Source organism: Gavialis gangeticus, unplaced genomic scaffold, assembly GCF_001723915.1.
Source record: "Gavialis gangeticus isolate Ggan-Ray unplaced genomic scaffold, GavGan_comp1, whole genome shotgun sequence".
Classification (NCBI taxonomy): Eukaryota; Metazoa; Chordata; order Crocodylia; family Gavialidae; genus Gavialis; species Gavialis gangeticus.
In genome coordinates, this window is record NW_017728992.1 from 200,872,017 (window position 1) to 200,881,178 (window position 9,162).

Sequence of the window (9,162 nt, forward strand, 5' to 3'; positions counted from 1 at the left end):
GGGGGCAGGGTGAGAATGACACGCAACGGTGCGAGTATGTGACAGGATTCGTAAAAGGCAAGTAAAATCGAGTTGAGGCAGTGTGCCTAGAAACCTACAGTTTACCATTAAGGATTTTTGTTCTACGTTGCCCGGCACTTTGTGAACACAAAGGGCTCTGTAACTGCTTATTCGTCTTTACAACAAAACATGCTAGCAAATCCCTGTCTCTTAAAAAGAGCACAGACCTCCAGATTAATGTAATATGAATTTCCTTTTGTTTTTATGAGGCATCTTTCTAAAAGCTTTTTCTTCCCTTGGCTTTTTCTTTGATCCCTTCCCTCAGCCCCAATTTTTTCAGTGTTGCAACACTTCGCCTTGCCCCCAGCCCTGACTTGTATAAAAGACCGGTTGATTTTTTCCAAGCTGTGCATTTAGCTAACGTAGGCGACTCTAGATTCCTATTGCTGTATTCTTTCTACTCGCCGCTCACCCATCACTCACCTGTCTCTATTGAACCAATATGCAATGTGGGGCATTAGGATAACGATGGTCTGCTGCATGCCCAACTTCTGCAGCTCTGATCATAGCTGTGAAGCAAGAAGGGTTAGACTGCAAAGTACATACATTAATAAACCATCAACCATTAGTCCATTCCTCAAATTCCCAATACAATTCTTCAAAAATCTTTTCTTAGCAAATCATGCACTGATGTTATTTCTCCCATAGCGTTGCAGTGCATTGTTGAGAAAGTGAATAGCTTATATATCAGACAGGAAAATATGTACTTCAGATTCTTTGCTGTTGTGGCAGACTGCTAGTTATTTGAAGGGTAGGACAAATACAAAGCAAGGTTCCTACAGTGGAATCTTTTTGACTAATGTCTTCTTGAATGAAGTCTTTGGGAAAAGAAAAAAAATCACACACACAAGGAGAAGAACAGTTAACACAATTGGAGACGGTACCCCTTTCCGGTGCATGTGTTTCATGACTGGGATCCTTTTGATGCTTTACCTTTATTGTCACAATAAATAAATCTTATTACTGAGGAATGATAAGAGAGTAAACCACAGATGTGTGATAGCACGGATGTAGCAGCACATATCCCCAGCAGAATTCTTGACCTTTCAGCCTCAGTTTTGAATGCTGCAGCTAAAAATACCTTTTTCCACTGACAACCATTTGAGCTACATGCTGCAGAATGACAATGAGAAGCTTTATGCTCTAATGGTTTTACTATAAATAGAATCGTTCCAAGCTAAAAGCTCTTCATTAAAAAGATTAGTGACTACGGCATACAACACAGTAGCGACGGACACTAAAAACCCGCAGATTCGTAACTCGGATTCGGATGTTAAAAGTGCTAGAGATCATTTTTCTAGCTAAGTAACTTATAATTTGGTGAGTAAAAATTTTTAAGGAATTGGATTCCCTCTTCCCCGGCAGCATTTTGAAAAGCTCCTGTTTGATATTAAAACTAATAAGTTGAGGAATCTGCTCCCTTCTATTGTCATTAATCTTTTCTAGGCTTGATGCCAAGCCTACTGTATAATGCAATGCTGAAATTAAATTCAAAGCTCCACGGTGAAACCTAATTTCACAATGCATAAACCTAAGAGTTGACCAGTTATCTGTTACAGCACAATGATATTCTCAGCTGCCTGATCTAAAATAGGAATTCAGGTTCTCACCAAAGCCAAGATGTGCCTTGAATCACTGAGCTAGAAGGGAGCACAAGGGTCATCTAGTCCAGTGCCCTGGACAGAAGCAGGTTTTACTGTAGCTAAACCAACAGCAGACTACTCCGCATTTTTAAACCTCCCCCAATGGAAGAGCTTCTGCAATTACCCCAGGCAGTTTCCTTCAACACCTAGGTAGTCTAACATTTACGAAGCTTTTGAGATACAACCTGGATCTGCCTTCCTATAATATAAACCCATTGCTTCCTGTCCAAACCTAAGCAGATAAGGAGATCAATCCTCCATCCTCTTTACAGTACCCTTTCAAATAACTGAAACTGTTATATCACCCGTTTTTCCTTCCTTTCTCCATTATACCTTCCTAGCTCTTTCCAGTACTTGTAACATGTTACCAATGATCATTTTCTTTGTTCTGAGCACCACATTTTAATAAGATGTGGCCACGCTGGAAAGCATCCCAAAGAAAAGCAGACAAAGTATTTCAGCTGAGGTCTAACCTACTGTTAATGCAACTCAGGATGGCACTTGTGGGGGTTTTTTTGGAACAGCATCGCATTACTGGCTTGTGTTGAGCTTGTCATCCCCTATAACACCCACATCCTTCTGAGCAGTGTTGCTGCCCAGTCAGATTACATGTGTATATTTGTGCTTACTTCTCTATGTGACATGTCCAAGATTACCCTTGCAAAAAGAAACTGGCTGGGCTTGGCCTAGTTTGTTCTCAGCAAATATTTGTTGGCTGCTAGTTATTATCTTTTCCTAAATGCGCCTGCAAACTGATTATTTTGGGGCTTACAATAGGAAGTTAGGCTGACCACTATGATTTCCCAGATGGTCCTTGTTCCCTTTTTAATAACGGGGACTCCGCTGCACTCCTTCAGTGCTTGGGGATGTTACCCTTATGCACACTTGCTCCAAGATGATTGCTATTGGATCATAGATCTCATCAGCTAGTTTGTTCAGCACCCAAAAGGTGCATTTCATCAGGCCTTGCCGACTTGAATCTATCCTAAACAGTCAACTGTTCTTCGGCTTCTGTATCTTTTCTTTCCTTGATCTCCATCCTTTCCCTCTCTTTGCACCCTCACTTCCACAGCTTTAAGTTGGAAATCAATACAATCATTCTCAGTAACTAAAGGAGAATAATCTATAATGGCATGGATGGAAAAGAAAACAAAATAAAAACCCACCATAGCATGTGACATAAAGGACTTTGTTGAAGAAAGCTAAAATTACAAGTTAATAGAAACTGGGAAATACTTGCAATTATTCCAACTCTGACAAACTTCTCATAAATATTATGCCTGGGTGAACAGACTCAAGAAAACGTGAAAATTAAAAAAAAATAAAAGTTAGGGTTTTTTTAATGCCTATTTATTCCAATGTGTAAATCATAAAAAGTATGCAACTAAAGCATTTGCAAGAGAATTAAATATTACTACATCAAACAATCCTTTACTGACCATAAAATGAAGTTTTCACCTGAAAATTTTACAACTAACGGGCCTACAGGATCCAACTAAGCTAAGAAGAACGTATCGTTATATATAAATAGAAATACAAATACAAATACATCTCCTGAAGAATCTTAAACATTTTCCAGACTTCACTGCAAAACAAACAGAAAGGCATCTGTAGTAGGATTTGTTTTGGTCACCAGCAAAACACTGCCCCCCCCCCACACACACACACACAGAGAAGACATTTAAAAGTGTGCTATGCTATCACACAACCATTTAGAGGATGTTGCCTAGATCTCAGGGCTCAGCTTTTTTGTGCTGGCCTACAGTCAGACCAGTAACGGTCTGCACACTACGCACGATTCAACCAGACTAGATGAGCTAAACAAAACTTAGAAGCGGAACCGGGTTTTGAGTAACCGTCCATTGTAAAGTCACTTAATACTTCTTTTCTGTTCTCATCTATTCTGTGGTCCACAATGAGAAGCAAATGCATGAAGCAAGTTTCTGCCCAAACTCCACTTTCTGCATCACGTAGGTAAATCTTTGAAAGGTCCTATACAAAAATGTTCTATTTTAAGTCCACTTAATACACAAGATCTGAAAGGATTATAGAAGAATGAATGCTACGATACTGTTCTGTGCATCAAATGTACACGCGTGTATCAAGACGTATGGATACTCACGTATATTTTAAATAAGGTTGGCATTTTTTAGAAATTGAGCAAATGATGCACAGTTTGACTGGACCAACGCAAAATTACATTAAGCCTACTCCTGTGAATTCCTCTCTCAGATAATATACAGTATATTCTTCCATCAGTGCTTTTAACACCATCAAATTAAGAGTAGACATCATGATTTAATTTAAAATATCCTTTTAATAAGAAGTTAACATGGGGGCCAATATTTTTTTATTGCTAGAGGACATAAATTCCCTCAAACAAGCTTATTTTGCAAAATGTTTAAGATCCTGCCTGACTAACCTGGTTTCTTTTTATGACTGAGTCACAAAATGCTTGGATGAAGCAACAGAGGTAGATGTTATTTACCTAGATTTTAAAAAGGCCTTTGACACAGTGTTGCACTGAATTCTTATAAATAAGCTAAACAGTTGCAACGTAGAGTATTGCACAGTCCGGTGGGTGGAAAATTGGCTTATGGGACTCACCCAGAGAGCGGTGGTGGACAGGTTGGTTTCTACCTGGAGAAATGTTGGCAGCGGAGTCTCCCAAGGCTGTCCCAAGACCGGTATTTTTCAATATCTTCTTTAGTGACTTGGACGAGGGAGTAGAAAGCACCCTGTCCAAATTCACAGACGACACCCAACTATGGGGGGAGGTAAACAAGCTAGACGGCAGGGAGCAAATCCAGAAAGATTTGGACAGCCTGGGCCAGTGGGCAGAACAGAACAGGATGCAGTTTAACAAAGATAAGTATCATGTGTTGCACCTGGGGAGGAAGAATCATCAATACTCCTATAGCCTAGGAGGTCCATTCTAAGTACCACAACTGCGGAAAGGGATCTCGAAGTCGTAGTCGACTCCAAAACGAACATGAAATAACCAGGGTGATGAACAGCTAACTGCACACTTCCTTGCATAAATAGGTGCATCACAAATAGGTCTAGGGAGATGATACTTCCCCTCTATGAGGCATTACTACGTCCAGTTTTGGGTGCTGCATTTCAGGAGGGATGTAGATAACCTGGAAGGCATTCACAGGAGGGCCACCCGTCTGGTTAAAGGCCTACAGAAAAACCCTACAAGGACCAATTGAGGAACCTGAACCTCTTCAGCCTCCACAAGACAAGGCTGAGAGGTGATCTTGTGGCCAACTACAAACTCATCGGGGGACAGCAGGAAATAAGGGTTCCGATGTTTCCCAGGGCTCCCATGGGATAACTAGAAATAATGGGCACATTATGAAAGAGAGCAAATTTAGACTGGACATAAGGAAAGAAATATTTACAGGGAGGGTTGCCAAAATAAGGAAGATGCTGCCAAGGGAGGTGGTGCTGTCCCCTTCCTTGGGGGTCTTTAAATGGAGATGGGACAGACACCTGGCTGAGGTCATCTGACCCCGGCACTCTTTCCTGCCCAGGGCAGGGGGTCGGACTCAGTGATCTAACAGGTCTCTTCCCACCCTAAAATCTATGAAATTAAAACAATTGACTATGGGCTATTTCCTCTCAGACTTTTAAACAAATGGCAAATTTATATTGATCTGCCAAGATACCCAGTTTAAGGTTTTAAACCCTTTCCCCCTTTAAAATTAAAGCCCTCATACCCTGCTTTTAATGCATCATTTGCTGTCTAATATGGCTAACAGAATGTGACCCAATGGTTACATGAACAAATTGATACAAAGCAGCTAAGGTGTAAATGTACAGCCACTTGTGGTAACTGCCCATGTGCAAGTTCAAATTAGGTCACACTTACAGTGGGGTTAGAGTGAACACGCAGACAGGAACCAGGGAGTATTTAGCAAGCTCTAAATCTACACCTTAACTTGATCATGCAGCCATTCAGTTACACATGCACTTTACTCAAGAGTTTGTGTTTTATAAGAAGGTATTAGCCATGTAAAGTTTATACCTCCTGCTGTAGGCAGCTGCTTTGCACATACAGTTGACCATCTGAGACCTGCATTTGTCTAACCCACAAAGACGGTCTCGGTAAAGGAGCAGGTTTGTTGGCTGCACTGGAAGTGCCATCTCCTGCAAATTCCATGAACCTGCAGAAAGTTGTCTATGGTCCTGGGACCAAAAATGTGGGAAATTGAGTGTAACTGGCTTACTGGTGGAGTAGGGTAGTTATGACAAAGTAAACACTACCAATTTTCCTCTCTTCCTGTTCCTGGTAGAGATCCCCCAGAAAACATAACCAACCTCAAACTACAAAGTCGGCATCGTCCGTAATTAAAATTCCCCAGTACAAAGGACTGAGGAGGTAACTACATCCTGGAGAAGTGGTTAGAAACACCTTTGTGCCATGCTTCTGAAATTATAAAGCCAACTCTAGAGGACTTTTTAGGAACCTGGAAGGTTTTTAGCAAGGTTTTCAGTTAATTTAAAAGGGAAGAGAGAGGAAACGGGGGAAAAATTAATCAGGAAAGGATTCTACAAAAAAAGATCATTTTTTAGTTTTCCACTCTTCCTGGCCTTCATCAGGTTTTCAGCGGAAAGATACAAACTATTCATACTTCTAATTTACGCTTCTTACAAGAATCACGGAAAGGGCATTTTATGATGATGAATATTTGCTTTTTTTACTGTGTCATATCCTACTTGCTGATTTTCAAAGTTCAACAACGTACATTCCTCATCTTTGTGTCATTTATTATTTATAATATGAAGGCAGTCAGAGAGCTGCTTTATGAAAAGAAAGATGGTTCTGAGTCATTTTAATTATTGTTTTAAAATATAAACAATGCTCAGTAGCCCTTTACCTAGACATCATTACTGAAAATTAGTGAGATTTTGCTAAAGGTTTATTTCCATGCATTTATTTCAGTGTTTACAAGTTATATTAAACTCATTTTAAGTCTGGACTACAATGTGATAACAGCTAAACAATCTGTAACCATTATCCATTAAAACATTTCTTAAACGGACAATTAAATGCCAGACATTGCACAGACAGGATTCATTTCCAGGCAAAGTTCAATGGAGACCTGGTTTCTCAGTACCAAAAGTCACAGACACATTAAGCACAAGAGTAATGCTGCGATCTCAGTCTGTGCCCACCAGACTAAAGTTTATATTTCACCATGCTCCAGACAACTCCTGGCTTTTTAGGTTTATGTAACACAAGAGCTGTACAAAAGCGCGTTTCCGGCTTTCCTTTTTCTAGAAGAACACATACCGAGACACTGCATGGTTTTAATTTGAGGGAATTTGCTACTAAGGTACCTAGCCTCAGACTGTCTTCTCATGAGTCATTAATTATTCACACACATAAACCTGAAGCCTGCAGCACCAAAATCAAACAACTCAAAACAACAATTTGCAAACAAATCCCAAAGAGCTACTCAATGAGAACGGATGCGCTAAATATGCAAGAAGCCACCATGCTAGTTTCAACAATTTGCTAGAGGAGAAAATGCCTAGAACCTGCAGGGTTTGGAATCTGAGCATTGGAGAAACATTGCAGAGAACATCATTGTTAGTCTAATTAGACAAACGAACTTCGGTATGACAGCATCTGAAGGGACAGAGAAGAGCGCCGTGGCAATGCAAATGAGTAACCACTTCCATCAATATATATCAATGCAAAGGGCCTGGCAATGGCAGAAGCTGCACTCGAGTCCCCGCTCTGGCACGAGATGCATGGGTGCAAGCCTGTTGCACCCCCATGAGCCCAGGGACCCCCCCCAAGAGACCCCAGGACCCCCGACAAGGCCAGCGTGCCTGCAGGTAAGCAGGGGCCCATGGTGGGAGGGACACAGTCCAGCTGTAGGGAGGCAGCTGAGTGGAGCCGAGGAGGGTCACACCCTGCCCACCCCCCAGCTCCTATTTCACCCAGCCCCACAGGGAGCCATGCAACTGGAGCCTCGCAAACAGGACACGCAAACAGGTGTGCTTCTGCGCCCAGCACGCAAGTTTAGTGCGGGAGTTTGCACAGGGGGGTAAGTGGGAGGGTCTGAGGCCCTGCCAGTGAGCCCTAGGGAAGCTAGTCCCATCAGTAGCCGGCCTACCAGCAGCACAATGCGGATGGGCACATGCTGCACCCCGAGGCCCCCCCCAGCACCTCACAGGCCTCCACCCAGACAGAACCCATGGTTCCAGGCTCCACGCAGACACAGCCTCTGGCTATGGGCTGCCTGCCACATTTCCAGGCTCATGGGACCAGGAGCATGGCCACCTCCCCTTGTGAGGTTTGCTCCACTTTGGAGTCTCTGGGGCACCAGACAGAGGAGCTCCAGGCTGCAGTCCAGAGACTGCGTGCCATCAGGGATGGTGAGCAGGAAATAGACTCCTACTGCCAGGCTCTTCACCCCCTGGAGGCCAAGGCTAGACGAAGGTCACCATCCAGTACAAGGGAAGACTAGGGGATCTCCCATACTGTCCAGCCAGGGTGTTGGACCAAAGTGGTCAAGGGCCCAAGGCCCGCTGCACCAATGTCCCCCCTCTGGGGCTTTGCAACACGTATGAACCTCTTGCAGCCACAGTAGAGCCTGCAGAGATGCCAACTCCTGCAGGCAAGGGAGGATCACCCACCCCTACTCTCCCTAAGATGAAACACAGAGTGGTGGTCATGGGAGACTGCCTCCTGAGGGGACAGAGGGGGCAATCTGTTGCCCCGACCCCATAGACCAGGAGGTCTGCTACTTCCCGGGGGCCCGCATCCAGGACATAGCAGAGAGAATCCCAAAGATTATCCAGCCCTCCAACCACTACCCTATGCTCCTTAGCCTGGTCATGGGCCGAGGAGAGAGAGACAGGTCAAGGTAGTCAACCAAAGACTGTGGCGCTGGTGGTATCATGCGGGCTTTATCTTCCATGATCACAGTCCATTCTGTGGTGAGAGAGGCAGTGAGCTGCTGGGAAAAAGTGGCCTCCACCTCTCTTTGCTGGGGAGAAGGCCCTTCTCAGCCAGACTTGCTGACCCGTTCGATCGGGCTTTAAATTGAGCCCGCCGGGGGATGGGGGGACTACCACCACTGCAAGCCCACTGGGCAGCTTTTGTAAACCCAGCAGGCTAAGGCACTCAAGGGAACCCACCCCTGCCCCAGCCCCAGCGTGATCCGTAAGGAAGGCAAGCACCACCAATGGGACACATACGTGCCTGTATACCAATGCCAGGAGCTAGGGAATCAAACAGGAAGAACTAGTCCTCCCGCTAAATGAAAAGGATTATGATCTCATAGGGATAACAGAGACCTGATGGGACTCCACCTATGACTGGGCCACAGGTATAGATGGCTATACCCTGTACAGGAGAGATTGTGTGGAAAAAAGGGGCACGGGGGTAGCTCTCTATGTCAAGGAAAGCTATGTGTCCCTGCTACGTGTCCCTACA

At 43.8% G+C, this 9,162-nt stretch overlaps 1 protein-coding gene across 3 annotated transcripts in view; it reads right to left on the reverse strand.

The window, feature by feature from the left end:
• Nucleotides 1–9,162, reverse strand: part of TRAPPC9 (trafficking protein particle complex 9) — a 1,079,595-nt gene that overhangs the window by 432,028 nt on the left and 638,405 nt on the right. The window lies entirely within an intron of this gene.